This window comes from Puma concolor, chromosome D4, assembly GCF_028749965.1.
Source record: "Puma concolor isolate L17-30 chromosome D4, mPumCon1.1.hap2, whole genome shotgun sequence".
Lineage (NCBI taxonomy): Eukaryota > Metazoa > Chordata > Mammalia > Carnivora > Felidae > Puma > Puma concolor.
Window position 1 is genome coordinate 90210432 of NC_141679.1, and position 16613 is coordinate 90227044.

Consider the following 16613-nt stretch of genomic DNA (forward strand, 5'->3'; position numbering starts at 1 on the left):
TCCAGTCAGCTGTGGTCCTGAGAATGGCTCTCCATTCTAACAAGGTTTCGAGCCATCTGCAGAGGAAGAGGCTTAGGGAACAGGGAGTGGGGGCCCCACCGTGGCTTCCCTCCATGCCTTGTGATCGGCAGTGACCTTCTGGCTTGTCCAGGTCCCAGCCCCAAGAACAGTCCTTGACTTTAAGGAGTTCCTGGCTTCTTGAGGAAATTGTGTTTTCCCCATCTGTAAAATGGGCTGGCAGTGTAACTTGTCCCCTGGAGTTGTGGGCAGACTCCGTGGAGGGCCCGTGGGTGTTCAGCATGGTGCCTGGTGTGTGGTGAGCATGTGGAGTGGAGCTGCTGGGGACCCATGGTGGGGATTTCTCCAGGGTCTCCCACAGCCAGAGGTTTTGGGAAAGCAGGGAGCAAGCCTGTTACTATGGGCTTAGGGACCCAGGAGTTTCCCAACCAGAAGGGGAAGCCGTTAATGGGCGTTTTCCTGGGGAGGTGTCCAGATTCAGGGGGGTCTGTGATTCAGCAAGATAAAAAAGCATCTGCATGGAGAAGAGGAAGCCTCCCCCAGCCCCCCCAGCTGAGCCGTACCAGAATGACAGATCAAGTTAAATCAAGTGATTTCTGAGCACCCACTGTCCTCGCACCTGAAGCAGGAGAACGTCCCATCTCAGCCTGGAGATGCTCTGGGGAGCTGAAGAGTCAGGATGAGGAAGTAAGTGGTGAGCGACAACGCTAGGGGGTGGTTGAAAGGTGGTTTCCTGCTGTCGGCACAGGGCTGGTCTAGAATTAGGGTATCAAACACTAGAAAGCATGGTAGCCACCAAAAAGGAGGGCTCCGTTTTTTAAAGGACCAGTAGATGCCAAACGATGTTTGGTAGACCCCAACAGCGACAGCTTTTCTTACTAAACTCTTAAGTAAAATCAAGATAGAAAGAAATCATCTAGACCAGTGTTCCTCGAACTTTATGTAGGAAATCTTTTTGAAATGCAGGTTCTGGTTCAGTAAGTAAGACTGGAGATTTTGCGTTTCTACTGAGCTCCCAGCGATGCTGAAGCTGGGACACGTACCGACGGCAAATGGCACATTTCAATGGAAAATTACTAAAACCATTGAAAGCCAATATACCCAGGATCAAGCTGTGGATGCCCTCTAGTGTCTACTCAACATGGCTGTGAGGTTCTAGTTTCTGCAAAAAACAACAGTGAGATTTGTAGTATAAAAAGTAGAAGAGACAATGATTCCTTAGCAAGAATATCCAAGAATCCATGAAAGAAATTTGGAGAACTCAGTAAAATGGTTGAATTTAAAATCTACAAATAGTCAATAGCAAGAATCAGTTAAAAGTGGAACAAATTTAAACATTCCACTCGTAATAGTGATAAAAACCGTAAAATCTAGGAACATATTTAACAAGACAGATCCAGATCCAAATGAACGATTTTTAAAAAAATTACCAAAAGGCAAAAACAAAAAGCTGGACAAAATAGATAGGAAAAGGTAATAATGTAAAGATATCTAACCTTCTTAAATAGAGATTTAATTGAGTTCCCAAAAGGAAACCAAGCTCTTAAACTATGGCAAAATATTTTTAAAATTAACATGGAAGGAAAGTGTGCAACAATTGCTATTTTTTTTTTTTTCAGTTTAACGAGGGGGGAACTTTCTGCACCTGATACTAAAACTTAGCATAAAGCTACGGTGATCAGGACAGCATGGCTTTGCCACAGAGATAGATCAGTAAAAAATAACAGAAGTCCAGAAAATGTTCCAAGTGTGTATGAGAAGTTAATATTTGAAAATGGCATTTAAATTGGGAGAGTCAAGGATGGCTTATAGTAGAGTTATCTGGTTGGAAAGAGTAATTATAACTGTATGAAAAAACAAATTCCAGATGGGTTAAAGAGCTAGGTATAAAATAGCCCTGCACTCACGATGGACGAAAGCCTAGGAGGATGTCTTTAACCTCAGGGTGCTGGTGCAGGACAGAGGGGAGGCTGCTCACATCTGGAAAACCATCCAGAAAGACTGATAGAACCGAGTCCTGTACATCAGGAAAATATGGATCTAAAGCACGAGGTGGCTTTCACTTGTCACATGGGTAAAGAATTGACTGAATACATCCAGAGTTGGTGAGGGCTCCCTCACCAACTCATCTACTGCCAATGTGTATGCTGCCACTGTATTTCTGGAAAGTAGACGGTCTCTATTAATACATGCACGCTGTATTCACATGCATGTATGTGCAAAGAACAGTCTAGAAGGATATATTCTAAACTGCTGACAGTGGGCTGCCCTTGAGGGGTGATCGGGAGGAAGCGGAGGGTCTGTGCAATATGTTACTGAACTTTAAAACAGAGCTGTGTTCGTGTGTTGTGTAATGAAAACACAACTGAAAAACGTGCATGCCTTTTGACCTGGCAATTCCAGCTTTAGGATTTACAGTGGTGAACAAAGTCTGTTTTCCTGAAGCTTCCAGTCCAGTGCGGTGGGATCTATCAGACAGCGTAGTTACCAGCTGTGCCAGAGCACCACGAAGGAGAGGGAGCTAGGCAAGTTCGAAAGTGGAGTGGAACGGAGGAGAACCTGATTTGGGTGCATCCCAACTTCAGAGATGTTAGAGTGTGTGTGTCTTAGAGTCTTAGACTTCGAAGTATTTGACCTGAAAGTGGTAAAGACAGGCTTTCCTGAGGACGTTGTGGATCTGTTAAAAAGTGCAGTGAGGTGCTGCCAACCTGCACCCCCAAGTGGCTGAATCATTTTGCATCCCACCCCCAGCAACAGAGATGCAAATGCTGCCACCCCTCCCCCGCCCCCCCATTTGTCTTGTAGGTTTCAGTGCTGCTGGCAGGGAGAGCTGTGGCTTTAACTTGCATTACTCTGATGACTAAAGATGTTGAGCCTTTTATTGTGTGCTTATCAGTGATTTCCATCTCTTTTTATCATGTGCCTGTGCAAGACTTGTGCCCATTTTATGCTAGCCTGTCTTCTTAATAGTCTAGGGGGGTTCTTTATCTGTTCTGGCACCGAGTCCTGTAGTCTCGCCTTTGCACCCTGTGCGGGGTCATCTGATAAAAAGAAGTCCTCAGTTTTAAGATATACAAATTTATCTTTTCCTTTACGGATAACGCTTTTTGTGGCTTAATAAAAATTCCCCTACTCTTAGGTCATGAAGATATTCTCTTATATTGCCTTCTAGATCCACAGCTTTACTGTGTGTTTTCACATCTGGATCTGTCACCTACCTGGAAGTCCATTTGTTTATTTCTTGTTCCATTGTCACATTTCATTACTGCAGCGTGAGAGTAAGTGTTGATATTGGGAAGGTCAAGCCCTCCCACTGTCTTTAAGGGTCTTGGACATTTAAATTCACTTATATTTATAATCAATTTTAGAATTAACTTGTCAATTTTCACCAAAATAAAGAATGGGATTTGACTATGATTGCTTTAAATCTATGGATTAATTTGGTGACAACTGGTATGTTTACTAACTTTTCCAACAAAAATGATGAATTTCCTTACTTGTTTAGATCTCTAAAAATTTTTCCCCTTGATTTTGAATTTGTTTTCTGTACAGAAATATTGTACATATTTTGTTAGTATCCCTGGGTATCTGATTTTTTGATGCTATTATAAATATTTTGTTTCTTTTGTTACTTGCTAGTATACAGAAATACAGTTTATTCTTGATTATTGATTCTGTATCCAGCAATCTAAGCCCACTTATTCTGATAATTTATCTGTAGATTGTTGAATTTTTTATTCACATGAATATTATCTACGTGTAATGGATTGTCTTCCTTTTGAAGCCTTACGTGTGTGTGTGTGTGTGTGTGTGTGTGTGTGTATGTGTGTGTATGTGTGTTTTGCTGTCCTGCACTGGCTGGGACCCCCCAGAACAGTGCTGGAAAGAAGTGCTGACAGTGGCAGCCTTACCTTTCTCCTAGTCTCAAAAGTCACGCTCTCAACATTCTGCCTTAAAAGAAAAAAATAGATAAGGGGCGCCTGGGTGGCTCAGTGGGTTAAGCGTCTGACTTCAGCTCAGGTCACAATCTCACAGTCTGTGAGTTCAAGCCCTGTGTTGGGCTCTGTGCTGACAGCTCAGAGCCTGGAGTCTGCTTCTGATTCTATGTCTCCCTCTCTCTCTGCCCCTGCCTCCCCTGCTCATACTCTGTGTGTGTGTCTCTCTCAAAAGTAAATAAATATTTAAAAAACCCTAAAAACAATTACTAAAAAATAAAAAAGCTTTTTCAGATTAAGGAAGTACCCTTTTATTTCTAATTTGCTAGGAGTTAAAAAAAAATTGTGCATGGATTTTGAACTTTACTAAATTAATTTCATGTATCTACTGAGAAAATTATGATTTATTTTGTTAATGTTGATTTTTCAAATATTAAAGTGACTTCTGGAATAAACCCATCTTGGTCATGATGTGTTCTTTTTATGTATCACTAGATTCGGCTAGTGTCTTATTTAGGAGTTTTTACATCTGTGTTCGTGAGTGAAGTGGTCTGAAATTTTCATTCTTGTTATGGTTTTGGTATCAGAGTTATGTTGGCCTCATCACAAGAGTTGGGAAGTGCTTCTCATTTGCTTTTTCTCCCTTCCTTCCTTCCTTCCTTCCTTCCTTCCTTCCTTCCTTCCTTCCTTCTCTCCTTTCCTTTCCTTTCCTTTCCTTTCCTTTCCTTTCCTTTCCTTTCCTTTCCTTTCCTTTCCTTTCCTTTCCTTTCCTTTCCTTTCCTTTCCTTTCCTTTCCTTTCCTTTCCTTTCCTTTCCTTTCCTTTCCTTTCCTTTCCTTTCCTTTCCTTTCCTTTCCTTTCCTTTCCTTTCCTTTCTTCTTTTCTTTCTTTTTAAGTGTTGTATAAGATTAAGAGTCATTTCTTACATGCACCTGAGAGAAGTATGTTAAACCCTCTCACCAGGGAGCACCTGAGTGGCTTAATCAGTGAAATGTCTGACTCTTGATTTCGGCTCAGGTCACGATCTCACAGTTCGGTTCATGGGATCAAGCCCCATATTCAGGCTGTCAGTGCCTCTCACCAGGATCACAGATTTGTCTGTTTGATCTTGTAGTTCTGCTGGCTTTTGCTTTAAATATTTTGAGGCTATGTAATTAGATGCATACAGATTTAAACACTAAGTCTTTTGTTTGAATGTACTTCATATATTCTCAGCTGTGTCTTTGTAACTCTAGTAATGCCTTTGGCTTTAAAGTCTACTTCTGATATTGATAGGGCCATGCTAACTTTTTGGGGGACTGTATTTGTGGAATGTATCTTTCCCCAGTTTTTACATATATATAGATATATACATATCTGTCTAAATGTATATATATGTATATAATTTTTTAAAATTTTATTTGAGAGAGAGTGAGCGTGAGCTGGGTAGGGTCAGAGAGAGAGAATCCCACACAGGCTCTGCACTGTCAACCAAAGCCTGCTGCGGGGCTCAAACTCATGCACTGTGAGATCATGACCTGAGCTGAAATCAAGAGTTGGATGCTTAACCAAGCCACCCAGGTGCCCCTTTACTTTTTTTTTTTTAAGTTTATTTGAGAGAGCACATGTGCACATGTATGAGTGGGCGAGGGGGAGGGAGGGAGGGAGCAAGAGGGAGGGAGGGAATTCTAAGCAGGCTCTGTACTGTCGGCACAGAGCCTGATGCAGGGCTTGAACTCACAAACTGAGATCATGCCCTGAGCCGACTGAGCCACCCAGATGCCCCTCCCTCCAATTTTTACTTTCAATCTTTCTGTATCTTTATATTTTGGACAGATACATCTTGTTAACAGCATGTACATTAAAAAAAAAATAGTCTGATGGCCTGTCTTTCAGTGGGAGAATTTAGTCCATTTAGTGTTTTGGTTTTTTTTTTTTTTTTTTTTTTTTTTTTTTTTTTTTTTTTAAGATTTTAAAGTAATTTCTATACCCAACGCGGCGCTCGAAATCACAGCCCTGAGACCAAGAGTCCCAGGCTCCACCGACTGAGCCTGCCGGGTGCCTCTATTTAATGTAGTTAAAAAGTGGGTTTGAATCCGCATCTTGTTTGCTTTCTACTGGTCCCACCTGTGTTCTGCTTCCTGCCTCCTCCTGGATAGGCCATTGTTGTTTTTCCCATCCCTTCCCATCAGCCTGGCAACGAGACATCCTTTCACGGTTTCTTTCTGTGGATCCCTAGAAGTCACAGGTGGCACTCCAGACTTCTCGAAGTCAAGTGTTTTATTTATTTATTTATTTTTATTTATTAAAAATTTTTTTTTCTTAAGTTTATTTGTTTTTGAGACAGAGAGAGACAGAGCATGATCGGGGGAGGGTCAGAGAGAGAGGGAGACACAGAATCGGAAGCAGGCTCCAGGCTCTGAGCCATCAGCCCAGAGCCCGACGCGGGGCTCGAACTCACGGACCATGAGATCGTGACCTGAGCTGAAGTCAGAGGCTTAACCAACTGAGCCACCCAGGCTCCCCTCGAAGTCAAGTGTTTTAGTATCTTCTTCCTAGACAATCCAAGAAGCAATTCAAGAATACCTCCATGCATCCCCTTCCTGGGCCCCACGCCCCTGCTCCCTCTGTTGATTCTTGATCTTTTAAGCCCCAAAGACACTATTTATACAGTTAATGCTCATTAAGGTTTATCTACGTGTCAACTGGTTTTTGTTGATTCCCTCTCGCATGTCAGACCTTCCATTTTGGGGTCATCTTCCTTCTGCCCGAAAACACTGTTTTGCCTTTGCTTGGCGTAAGTCTGAGGATGAAGCCTGGTTTCGGCTGACACTCTCTCGGTTTCTACCTTCACTCTTGAAAGGGATTTTGAGTGGAGAGAGCAGTGTGGGTGGGTGGGTGGTTTCTTTCAGCATTTGAAGATCTCATCCCATCGACTTCTGTCCCAGCTGCTTCTGCTGAGGAGTCTAACTGCTGTACCTTTGAAGCCAATGTGTCCTTTTTTTCACTTCTCTGCTTAACGTGTTCGTGTTTTTTTTTGGTTTTTTTTTTTTGTCTTTAGTTTTCAGAAGTTGAATCACGCTGTGCTTAGAGATTTCTTTTTAATTATCCTGCTTGGGATAAAGCTTCTTCGATCTAGGGCTTGATTTTTTTTCAGTCAAGGACCAATCAGGAGACGTAAACGATGGAGTAATTTGAAGCGAGAAAGATTAATATAAAGAACTATTACCGATGATGGGAGAGAGCTGTGAAGGTAGAAAGAGAATGCTGAAGTCACCCTCGGGCTGAAGGTGACCACCCAAGGAAGGCAAACCTAGAAGGGCCCAGTTCCCAAGGCTGGGATTCAGAAGTTCCCGGTGTGGCTGTAAAGAAACTCACTGTGTTGTGCAGACCAGAGCTGGGTCAGAGCTGGATGAGCAGGACTGACCCCTTGGAGGTACAGATGGGCCATGCTGGTAGGTGAGTGTGCATGTGGATCTGGGGGTGGGGAACTTACTTGCTGGCAGGGTGGCTCATTCCCCGAGATGTGCACGGTCCACGTCTGGGGGGCCACAGTGAGGTGCTTACCAAGCCAGGGCTGAGCTGCAAGCTTGCTGGGGGGCTGCAGGGTGTGGGTACCTGGCTGCATGTCTCCCCGGACACGCCTGTAGCAGCCACGTGGGCAGAGCAAGAATGACCCGAGCACCATGACCACAGCCCCCACCCCGGTCCTGCCGTGTCCCTCCAGGGCTCTCCACTGACAAAACACTGCTCACTACAGAACAGCAAGTAAAGGGTAGACCTGGGCATGAAAAGCAGGAAATTGAAAACTGGCACAATCCGTTTTGGAAATTGTGATTTTTTTAAAATAGCTTTGTTGAACTAGAATTTACAGATTGTAAGCTCATCCTGAGTGTGCAATTATTTTTAATAGCGTTACCATCATCATGATCCGGTTTTTAAACCAATCCCACACCCCAGAGACGCCTCGTGCGTTTGCCGTCCATCCCTTGGCACTCCCGGGCACCCACTGACTGGCTTTTGGTCTCTAGATGTGCCTTTTCTGCACATTTCATGTAAATGGCAGCATGTGAGATGCAGTCTTTTGCATCCGTTTTTGAGGTCCCTCCATGTTGTAGCATGGCAGGCCATTTTCTTATTAAACCGCATCCCACTGTGTGGAAATACCACGTTTGCTCATCCTCTTATGAGCTGGTGGACATTCAGAGGGTTTCCACTTTGGGCTGTTACGAACAATAATGCTGCTCTGTACACGGTCTCTGCTCTAACCTTCCTCCTGTTCTGGCGCTCGTTAACGCTGTGACCTCGCAGGCCCAGGTCTTTTCCTACTTGTCGTGTCTGTCCTTTTCTCTCCTGATGCTTCATTCCACGACTGTAGCTCCTCCTCTGTCTCCAGGTCACTAATTCTGTTCAACATATTCATGGCGTTCTTCTCAGCAGTTAATGTTTATTTTGGTTTTGGATTTTCTGCTTGTCCTCTGTATTTTCCAGTCATTCACCTAAATTCTCAATCTCGCCTTACTCCTAGGATAGGCCAGGCACTGTGCTTTCAAAATCCCAGCCCCTGTGGGTCTTTTTCTGTTCATGCTTGTCTCTTTGGGTCCCTGGTTATTTCTTATTGTATATGAAAAACTAAGGAAATAATCTGAGGCCTAGGATGATGTTAACCTCCAGTGAGGCTTTGTATTTGCTTCTGACAGGTGCCTGAGACACCAGCGGTCCACTTTGGGGATTGAGAGGCCTGGAAGCAGGCTCCGTCCCCAGGAGGACCCGTATGTACTTGTCTCCCTTCCACCTGGAGGGTGCTTCCTTGGGGTCTCAACTCTAGGCATGGTGAGTTCTGGACTTTTATTTTAAATTCCCGTTTGTCAGAAGTGCCACAGAGCTTCTCAGCCATCTCTTCTGGAACTGGCAGGCACCTTGAACTGTGTGGTCCCACATGTCAGACTCACCTCTCTGGGTTACTATCTCCCCTGAATCCCGGCCCAGTAATTCATCAGCTGCTTGCTTTCTGATGAATTTAGGCAGTGATTAAAAATATTTTGTACAGCTTTTCTAGCAGGATGGCTGGTCTGAATTACTGAGTCTGCCATTACCAGAAGTAGAAATTTTTATACATTTTTAGAATAGACTTATTAAGGACCATATGACATCCCTGTGGTCTTTTTTCCGGAATACTTTTGAATGTATACATTAACTGAGGAATAATTGACATCTTTAAGAAAGCCAATCTTTCTGTCCGTGAAATTTGTGTATCTCTCAATTTATTAAAGTCTTCATATTTTAAATAAAATCTTATTTTTTAAATTTATGTAGGGAGGTATAATTGAGACACAGCATTATATTTCTGGTGTACGAGGTAAGGATTCAATATATGATACTGTGAGATGATCACAGTAAGCCTAGTTAACGTCATTACTATATAGTTGTGAATGTTTTTCCTTGTGACCATGACTTTTAAGATCTATCGTCAGCAACTTTGAAGTATGCAACACAGTGTTGACTGCAGTCACCATGCTGTATGTTACAGCCCCAAGACTTATAAGCAGAGGTTTGTACCTTTTGACCCCTTCACCCACTCCTCCTACCCTCCACTCCCTGCCTCTGGCAGCCACCAGAACATGCAGTGAACTTTTCGAATTAGTGTTTTTGTTCCTTTGGACAAATATCCGTAAGTGGAATTTCTGGATCATGTGGTAATTCTATTGTTTTATTTTTTTTTTTATTTTTTATTTTAATTTTTAAAAAAATTTTTTTTTTTTCAACGTTTATTTATTTTTGGGACAGAGAGAGACAGAGCATGAACGGGGGAGGAGCAGAGAGAGAGGGAGACACAGAATCGGAAACAGGCTCCAGGCTCTGAGCCATCAGCCCAGAGCCTGATGCGGGGCTCGAACTCACGGACCGCGAGATCGTGACCTGGCTGAAGTCGGACGCTTAACCGACTGCGCCACCCAGGCGCCCCTTGTTTTATTTTTTTAATGTTTATTCATTTTTTGAGAGTGTGAGCGGGGGAGGGGCAGAGTGCGAGGGAGACACAGAATCCGAAGCGGGCTCCAGGCTCCAAGCTGTCAGCACAGAGCCCAGTGCGGGGCTTGAACTCACAAACCGCGAGATCATGACCTGAGCTGAAGTCAGACGCCTAACTGACTGAGTGCTTAACTTATCTGGGTGCCCCGTGGTAGTTCTATTTTTAATATTTTGGGAACCTCCGTGCTGTTTTCCATAGTGGTTACACCAGTTTACATTCCCATCAGGACACGAGGGTTCCCTTCTCTCCACATCCTCACTAACACTTGTGCCTTGTATTCGGTACTAGCCACCCTAATGGGTGTGAGGCAGTATCTCACTGCAGTTTTGATTTGTATTTCCCTGATGATGAGTGATTCGGAGCATCTTTTCATGTGCCTGTTGACCATTTGTAGGTCTTCTTCTTAAAAAAATTTTTTTTTAATGTTTATTTTTGACAGAGAAAGACAGAACATGAATGGGGGAGGGGACGGTCAGAGAGAGAGAGAGAGGGAGACACAGAATCTGAAGCAAGCTCCAGGCTCTGAGCTGTCAGCACAGAGCCCAACACGGGACTCGAACTCACAGACCGTGAGATCATGACCTGAGCCGAACTTGGATGCTCAACCGACTGAGCCACCCAGGTGCCCCCATTTGTATGTCTTCTTTAGAAAAATGTCTCTTCAGATCCTCTGCCCATTTTTTAAATCACATGGTTTTTTGCTAGTAAGTTGTAGGGGTTCTTTATATATTTTGGATATTAGTCCCTTATCAGGTACGATTTGCAAGTGTTTTCTCCCATTCAGTTGTCTTTCACCTTGTCGATGGTTTCTTTGGCTGTGTAGCAGCGTTTTTAGTTTGGTATAGTTCTGCTTGCTCATTTGTACTTTTTGTTGCTTTTGCTTTTCGTGTTAAATCCAAAACGTCATTGCCAAGACTGATGTCAAGGAGCTTTCTGCCTGTATTTTCCTCTAGAAGTTTTATGGTTTCAGGTCGTAGTTCAGGTCTTTAGTCCACTTTGAGTTAATTCTTGTGTATGGTGTAAGATAGTGGACACTTTGTTCTTTGGCACGTGGCTGTTCAGTTTTGCCAACGCCATTTATTAAAGAGGCTCTCATTTCTCCTTTGTATATTCTTGGCTCCTCTGCTATAAATCAGTTGACCATATATGCACGAGTTTATTTATTTCTGGGCTGTTTCATTGATTTTTGTGTCTTTGTTTTAAATTATAATCTCTTTGATATGGTATAAAATCAGGGAGTGGGATGCTTTGTTCTTTCTCAAGATTGTTTTGGCTATTCGGGGTATTTTGTGGTTCCATACATGTTTGAGGATCTCTTTATTTCTTTTGAAAATGGCATTGGGATTTTGAGAGGGACTGCACTGAATCTGTACATTGCTTTGGGTAGTACAGACATTTTGGCAGTATTCTTGTGACCCATGGCCATGGGATAGCTTTCCATTTATTTTTGTCTTCAATTTCTTTTATTAATGTCTTCTCATTTTCAGTGTACAGGTCTTTCACTTTCTTGGTTAAATTTATTTTTAGATATTCTTTTTGATGCAATTATGTTATTTTCTTAATTTCTCTAATAGCTCATTATTAGTGGATAGAAATGCAATGGATTTTTGTTTATTGATTTTGTACCCTGCAATTTCAATGAATTCATTCATTAGTCTTAAGGTTTTTTGTGGAGTTTTTAGAGTTTTCTGTATATAATCTGAGGGGCAAATGATATATTCTATATATACAGATACATTCTGTATATAACATCATCTGTGTATAATATCATCTGATTTTGGCTCAGGTCATGATCTCACAGTTCATGAGTTTGAGCCCTGCATCAGGCTCTGTGCTGATAGCTCAGAGCCTGGAGCCTGCTTTGGATTTTGTGTCTCCCTCTCTCTCTGCCCCTCCCTTGCTCATGCTGTGTCTCTCAAAAGTAAATAAACATTAAAAAAGAAAAAAAAATATATCCTGTCATCTGCAAATAGTTTTACTTCTTCTTTTTCAATGGGGATGCCTTTTATTTATTTATTTTTTTTGTCTAATTGTTGGGGCTAGCACTTCCAATACTATTATGAATAAAAGTGTTGAGAGTGGGCATCCTTGACTTGTTCCTGATCGTAGAGGAAAAGCTTTCAACTTTTCACCAGTGAGTATGATGCTAGCTGTGGGCTTGTCCTATATGGTGGTCTTTATTATGCTGAGGTGTATTCCCTCTGTACCCACTTTTGTTGAGTTTTTATCATAAATGGATGTTGAATTTTGTCAAATACTTTTTCTGCATCTATTGAGATGAGTTTAGGATTTTTTCCCTCTATTTTGTTAACGTAGGGAGTGTATCCCATTGATTTTTGTGTATACTGAATCATCCCTGGAATCTCATTCCACTTGGGTCATGGCGCATGATCCTTTTATTTATTTTTTTTTATTTTTATTTTTAAATTTTCAACGTTTATTTATTTTTGGGACAGAGAGAGACAGAGCATGAACGGGGGAGGGGCAGAGAGAGAGGGAGACACAGAATCGGAAACAGGCTCCAGGCTCTGAGCCATCAGCCCAGAGCCCGACGCGGGGCTCGAACTCCCGGACCGCGAGATCGTGACCTGGCTGAAGTCGGACGCCTAACCAACTGTGCCACCCAGGCGCCCCAGATCCTTTTAATATATTGCTGAATTTGGTTTGCTAACATTCTATTGAGGAGGTTTGCATCTATGTGGATCAGGGCCATTGGCCTGTGGTTTTCCTGTGGCACCCTGGCCTGGTTTTGGTCGCAGGGTAAGGCTGGCCTCACAAAAGGATGTGGAAGTCTTCCCTCCTCTTCTATTTTTTGAAGGCATTTGAGATGAATTGGTGTTCATTCTTGGAATGTTAGGTGGAATTCACCAGTGAAGCCATCTGGTTCTGGACTTTCATTTGTTGGGAGGTTTTTTTTTTTGTTTTGTTTTTTAGTTTATTTTGAGAGCGAGAGAGTGTGTGCGTGTGCGAGTGAGGGAGGGGCAGAGAGAGAGAATCCCAGGCAGGCTCCACACTGTCAGTACAGAACCTGACATGGGGCTCGGACTCATGAACTGTGAGATCATGACCTGAGCTGAGATCGAGAGTCAGACACTTAACTGACTGAGCCATCCAGGTGTTCCTATTGGGAGGTTTTTGGTGAATGAACTGACCTTACCATTTTGAGAGAGAGCGAGAGAGAGAGCACAAGTGGGGTGGGGCACAGAGAGAGGGAGCGAGAATCCTAAGCAGGCTCCATTCTGTCAGCGTGGAGCCTGATGTGGGGCTTGATCCCACAAATAGTGAGATCATGATCTGACCTGAAATCAAGAGTCCAACGCTTAACTGACTGAGCCACCCAGGTGCCCCTGTTCCTATTTTCTACACCCGCATGATTTTGTCTTGGTAGGTTATATATTTCTAGGAATTTATTCACCTCTTCTAGACTGTCAAATTGTTGGCATATGGGTGTTCTTGGTTGTCTTTATGACCCTCTGATTCTGTGGTATCGGTTATAACATCAATTTTTAAGCTCTGCACCCAGTGTGGGGCTTGAACTGATGATCCCAAGGTCAAGAGTTGCCTGCCCTACCCACTGAGCCAGCCAGGTGCCCCTCCCCCACCCCTCGCCTTTTTTAGCTGTAACATTTTCATTAGATTGAGTACTCTGTTGGTGAGTCTATTTTGTTCATCTTTTCAAAGGACCAGCTCTTCGTTTCATTCATCTTTCCTGTTATCTTTTTAGTTTCAATTTTATGGATTTCTGATCTTCGTTTCCTTCCTTCTCCTAACTTTGGGCTTCGTTTGTTCTTTTTTCTAGCTCCTTGACGGTAAAGCCGGGTTGTTTTAATCTCTACCTGTCACCACCCCTCTCAGAACCGCATCTGCTGTGCCGCACACGTTTGGCATGCTGTATTTCTGTTTTCATTTCTTCAAGGTATTTTTGGATTTTTTCTTGGAACCAGTGGTCGTGCAGTAGTAATGTGTTGTTTACTCTTGGCAGAACGCTTTTCCAGTTTTCTTTTTGTAACTGATTTCTAGTCGGATTCTGGTCAGAAAAGATGCTTGACAGGATTTCAATCTTAAATTCATTAAGGCTTGTTTTGTGGCCTAATCTCTCTGTTCCTTCCACGAGAGCTTGAAATGGTGTATTGTTGCTTTTGGATGGCACGTTGGATTTAAGTCCATCTGGTCTCCTGTGTCCTTTAAGGCTGATGGCCCCTTGTTGGTTTTCTATTTGGATGATTTGTCCGTTGATGTGAGTGGGGCACTTAAATCCTGTGTTATTCTATTGCTGTCCCTTCCCCCCTTTAGGTCTGTTAATACTTGCTTTATATATAGGTGTCCTTTGCTAGGACAAAGGTCCTTTGAAGTACCTCGTACCTTATAGACTTGTGATAGCATAAATGGGATCTTTTAAGAATTGTTTTTTAATTACTGACTGTATATAGGAACATATTCAATCTTTTATCTGACTGTACAGCTATCTTGGTAGATTAAGTTTTTAAAAATTTTTTTAATATTTATTTTTTTTTTTTGAGAGAGAGACAGAGCACGAGAAGGGGAGGGGCAGAGAGAGAGAGAGAGAGAGAGAGAGAGACACAGAATCTGAAACAGGCTCCAGGCTCTGAGCTGTCAGCACAGAGCCCGACACAGGGCTTGAACTCTGGAATGGAGAGCTCATGACCTAGACCGAAGTCGGACACTTAACCGACTGAGCCACCCAGATGCACCATTTCTTTTTTTTCTTTTTTAAAGTAGGCTCTATGTCCAATGTGGGGCTTGAACTCACGACCCTGAGATGAAAAGTCACATGTTCTACCGACTGAGCCAGCCAGGCCGCCTGGTAGATTTGCTTAGTAATCCCTTATTTTTCTTTTCCAGTGGCATTCACTAGGATCTCCAGTACAAGTAGACAACGTGGCGGTAGGATTCTTCCCTCGTTCTGATTTTAAAGGAGCTGCTCTGAGTATTCCAACGTTAAGTATAATGTTTGCATTGGATTTTGGAAGGTAACTTTTACCAGATTAAGAAAGGTTTTGATTTCTAAGAGTTTTAAACAAAATTTATGGGTGTTGCATTTCTAACAAAGGTCCTAATGACGACTGAGGGGATTATATGGCGTTCTTCGTTAGCATGTTTCATTCAGGAGTGGCCAGGCCGTGTCAGGAGACCTTACGAACCTTGAAATCTCCGAGGCTTAGCACAAGTTCGTTTTTTCTCCATGTCAGGTCTAGTGGGGGCGGCCCCGGTCTGGTTTCCCTTGGAAACTTGGAACTCTGCCATCTTGCGCTGGGAATCTAAGGGTGTCACGGCGAGGAAAGAGCGGGCATGAAGGTGGCACCCATGCTGTGCCCGGCCCACGGGGACACATGTCTGGCTCTGAGGGGCCTGCCTGCGAGGGGCTGGGAAGCAGAGTGTTCCCCTGCGCCCGGGAAGGAGAGGCGGCCAGATGGGAGCACCCGAAAAAGGCATCTAGTGCACGAGGTCTAGTCCATTCACCGGCGTACAGGCATTCCGTCCCTGCACCCAAGGGAGAGTGCTGATTTTTACACACTGTTGGCTTGGGGTTGCCGAGATTATTTTAGAAGTTTCGTGCAAGTATTTGCCTGTAGTTTTTTTGGACGGTTGTCTTGGGTTTGATGTCAAGACTGTATTCCGCTCAGAACGAGTTGAGGAGTGTTTCCCCTTCTGTTCTTGGGAGTGTGCAGGTAAGCCTGAAGCTATTTGTTTGGCACGAATCACCTGTTAAGCCTGTCTGGACTTGATGTCTGTGAGTGGATTTCAAACCAGATTCAATTTCTTTAATGTCAAGAGCCTCTTCTTCAGGGCTGTCATCATGGCCCGAATACTTCACTTGTGGGGATTTTCAGTTAAGAGGACTGAATGAAGGGGTCTGCAGAGTGCTTGGTCCGCAGGATCTACATGTATGCAAGTGATGAGGGAGGTGGCAGCTTGCCAGACCTCTTCCAGGTCCTACCTCGCTGGGCTCTCACCTTATGAGGTGGAAGATGACAATACCTCCACTGTCGGCTGCAGAAACCAGGAAGTGGAGAAGGGGCCGCTTACCTAAGGTCTCTGGGCTTATCAGCTGCGGAACCAGGACGGGAGAGAACAGTGCGAGGCCATTGCGCCCACAGAAGACTGGCCCTGCGCATGGACCTAAGGTCTGAACGGGGGTGGGGGCAGCTAGGGGAGGGTCCTTCTCAGGTCATCTGAGCATCCTGAGTTGCTGGGCCAGACATGCAGATTCCCAGGCCCCTCTGGGGGTGTCAGTGGAGCCCAGGCATTTAACCAGGATGGGCGGTACCAGCCAGGCCTTGCAGCTCTGGTCGGCAGGCTCAGTGCACCCATCTGCACCTGGCCCGTTACCTGCCAGTCACCTGCAGGGGGGGTGGGGCCAGACCAGGCTGGTTCTTGGTATCGTCGGCTAGTGGAGGACTCAGGACCTCTCTTCTTTCTCGTGGGCAGGACAGTGAAGGGGGCTGACACACAGGCTGGGAAGAAGTCCCATGGCTCACCTTAAATGGAGGAGACCTAGCCCACCTCAGATCGAAAAGACCGGAACTTACCGGGCTGTTTCCAAGCCCATGTGTGCTGCCTTGTGAGTGGCAGGCGGATGGAATCTTGCAGAGGGTGCACCTTCAGAGACCAGCTTTAGGGGCTTTGGAA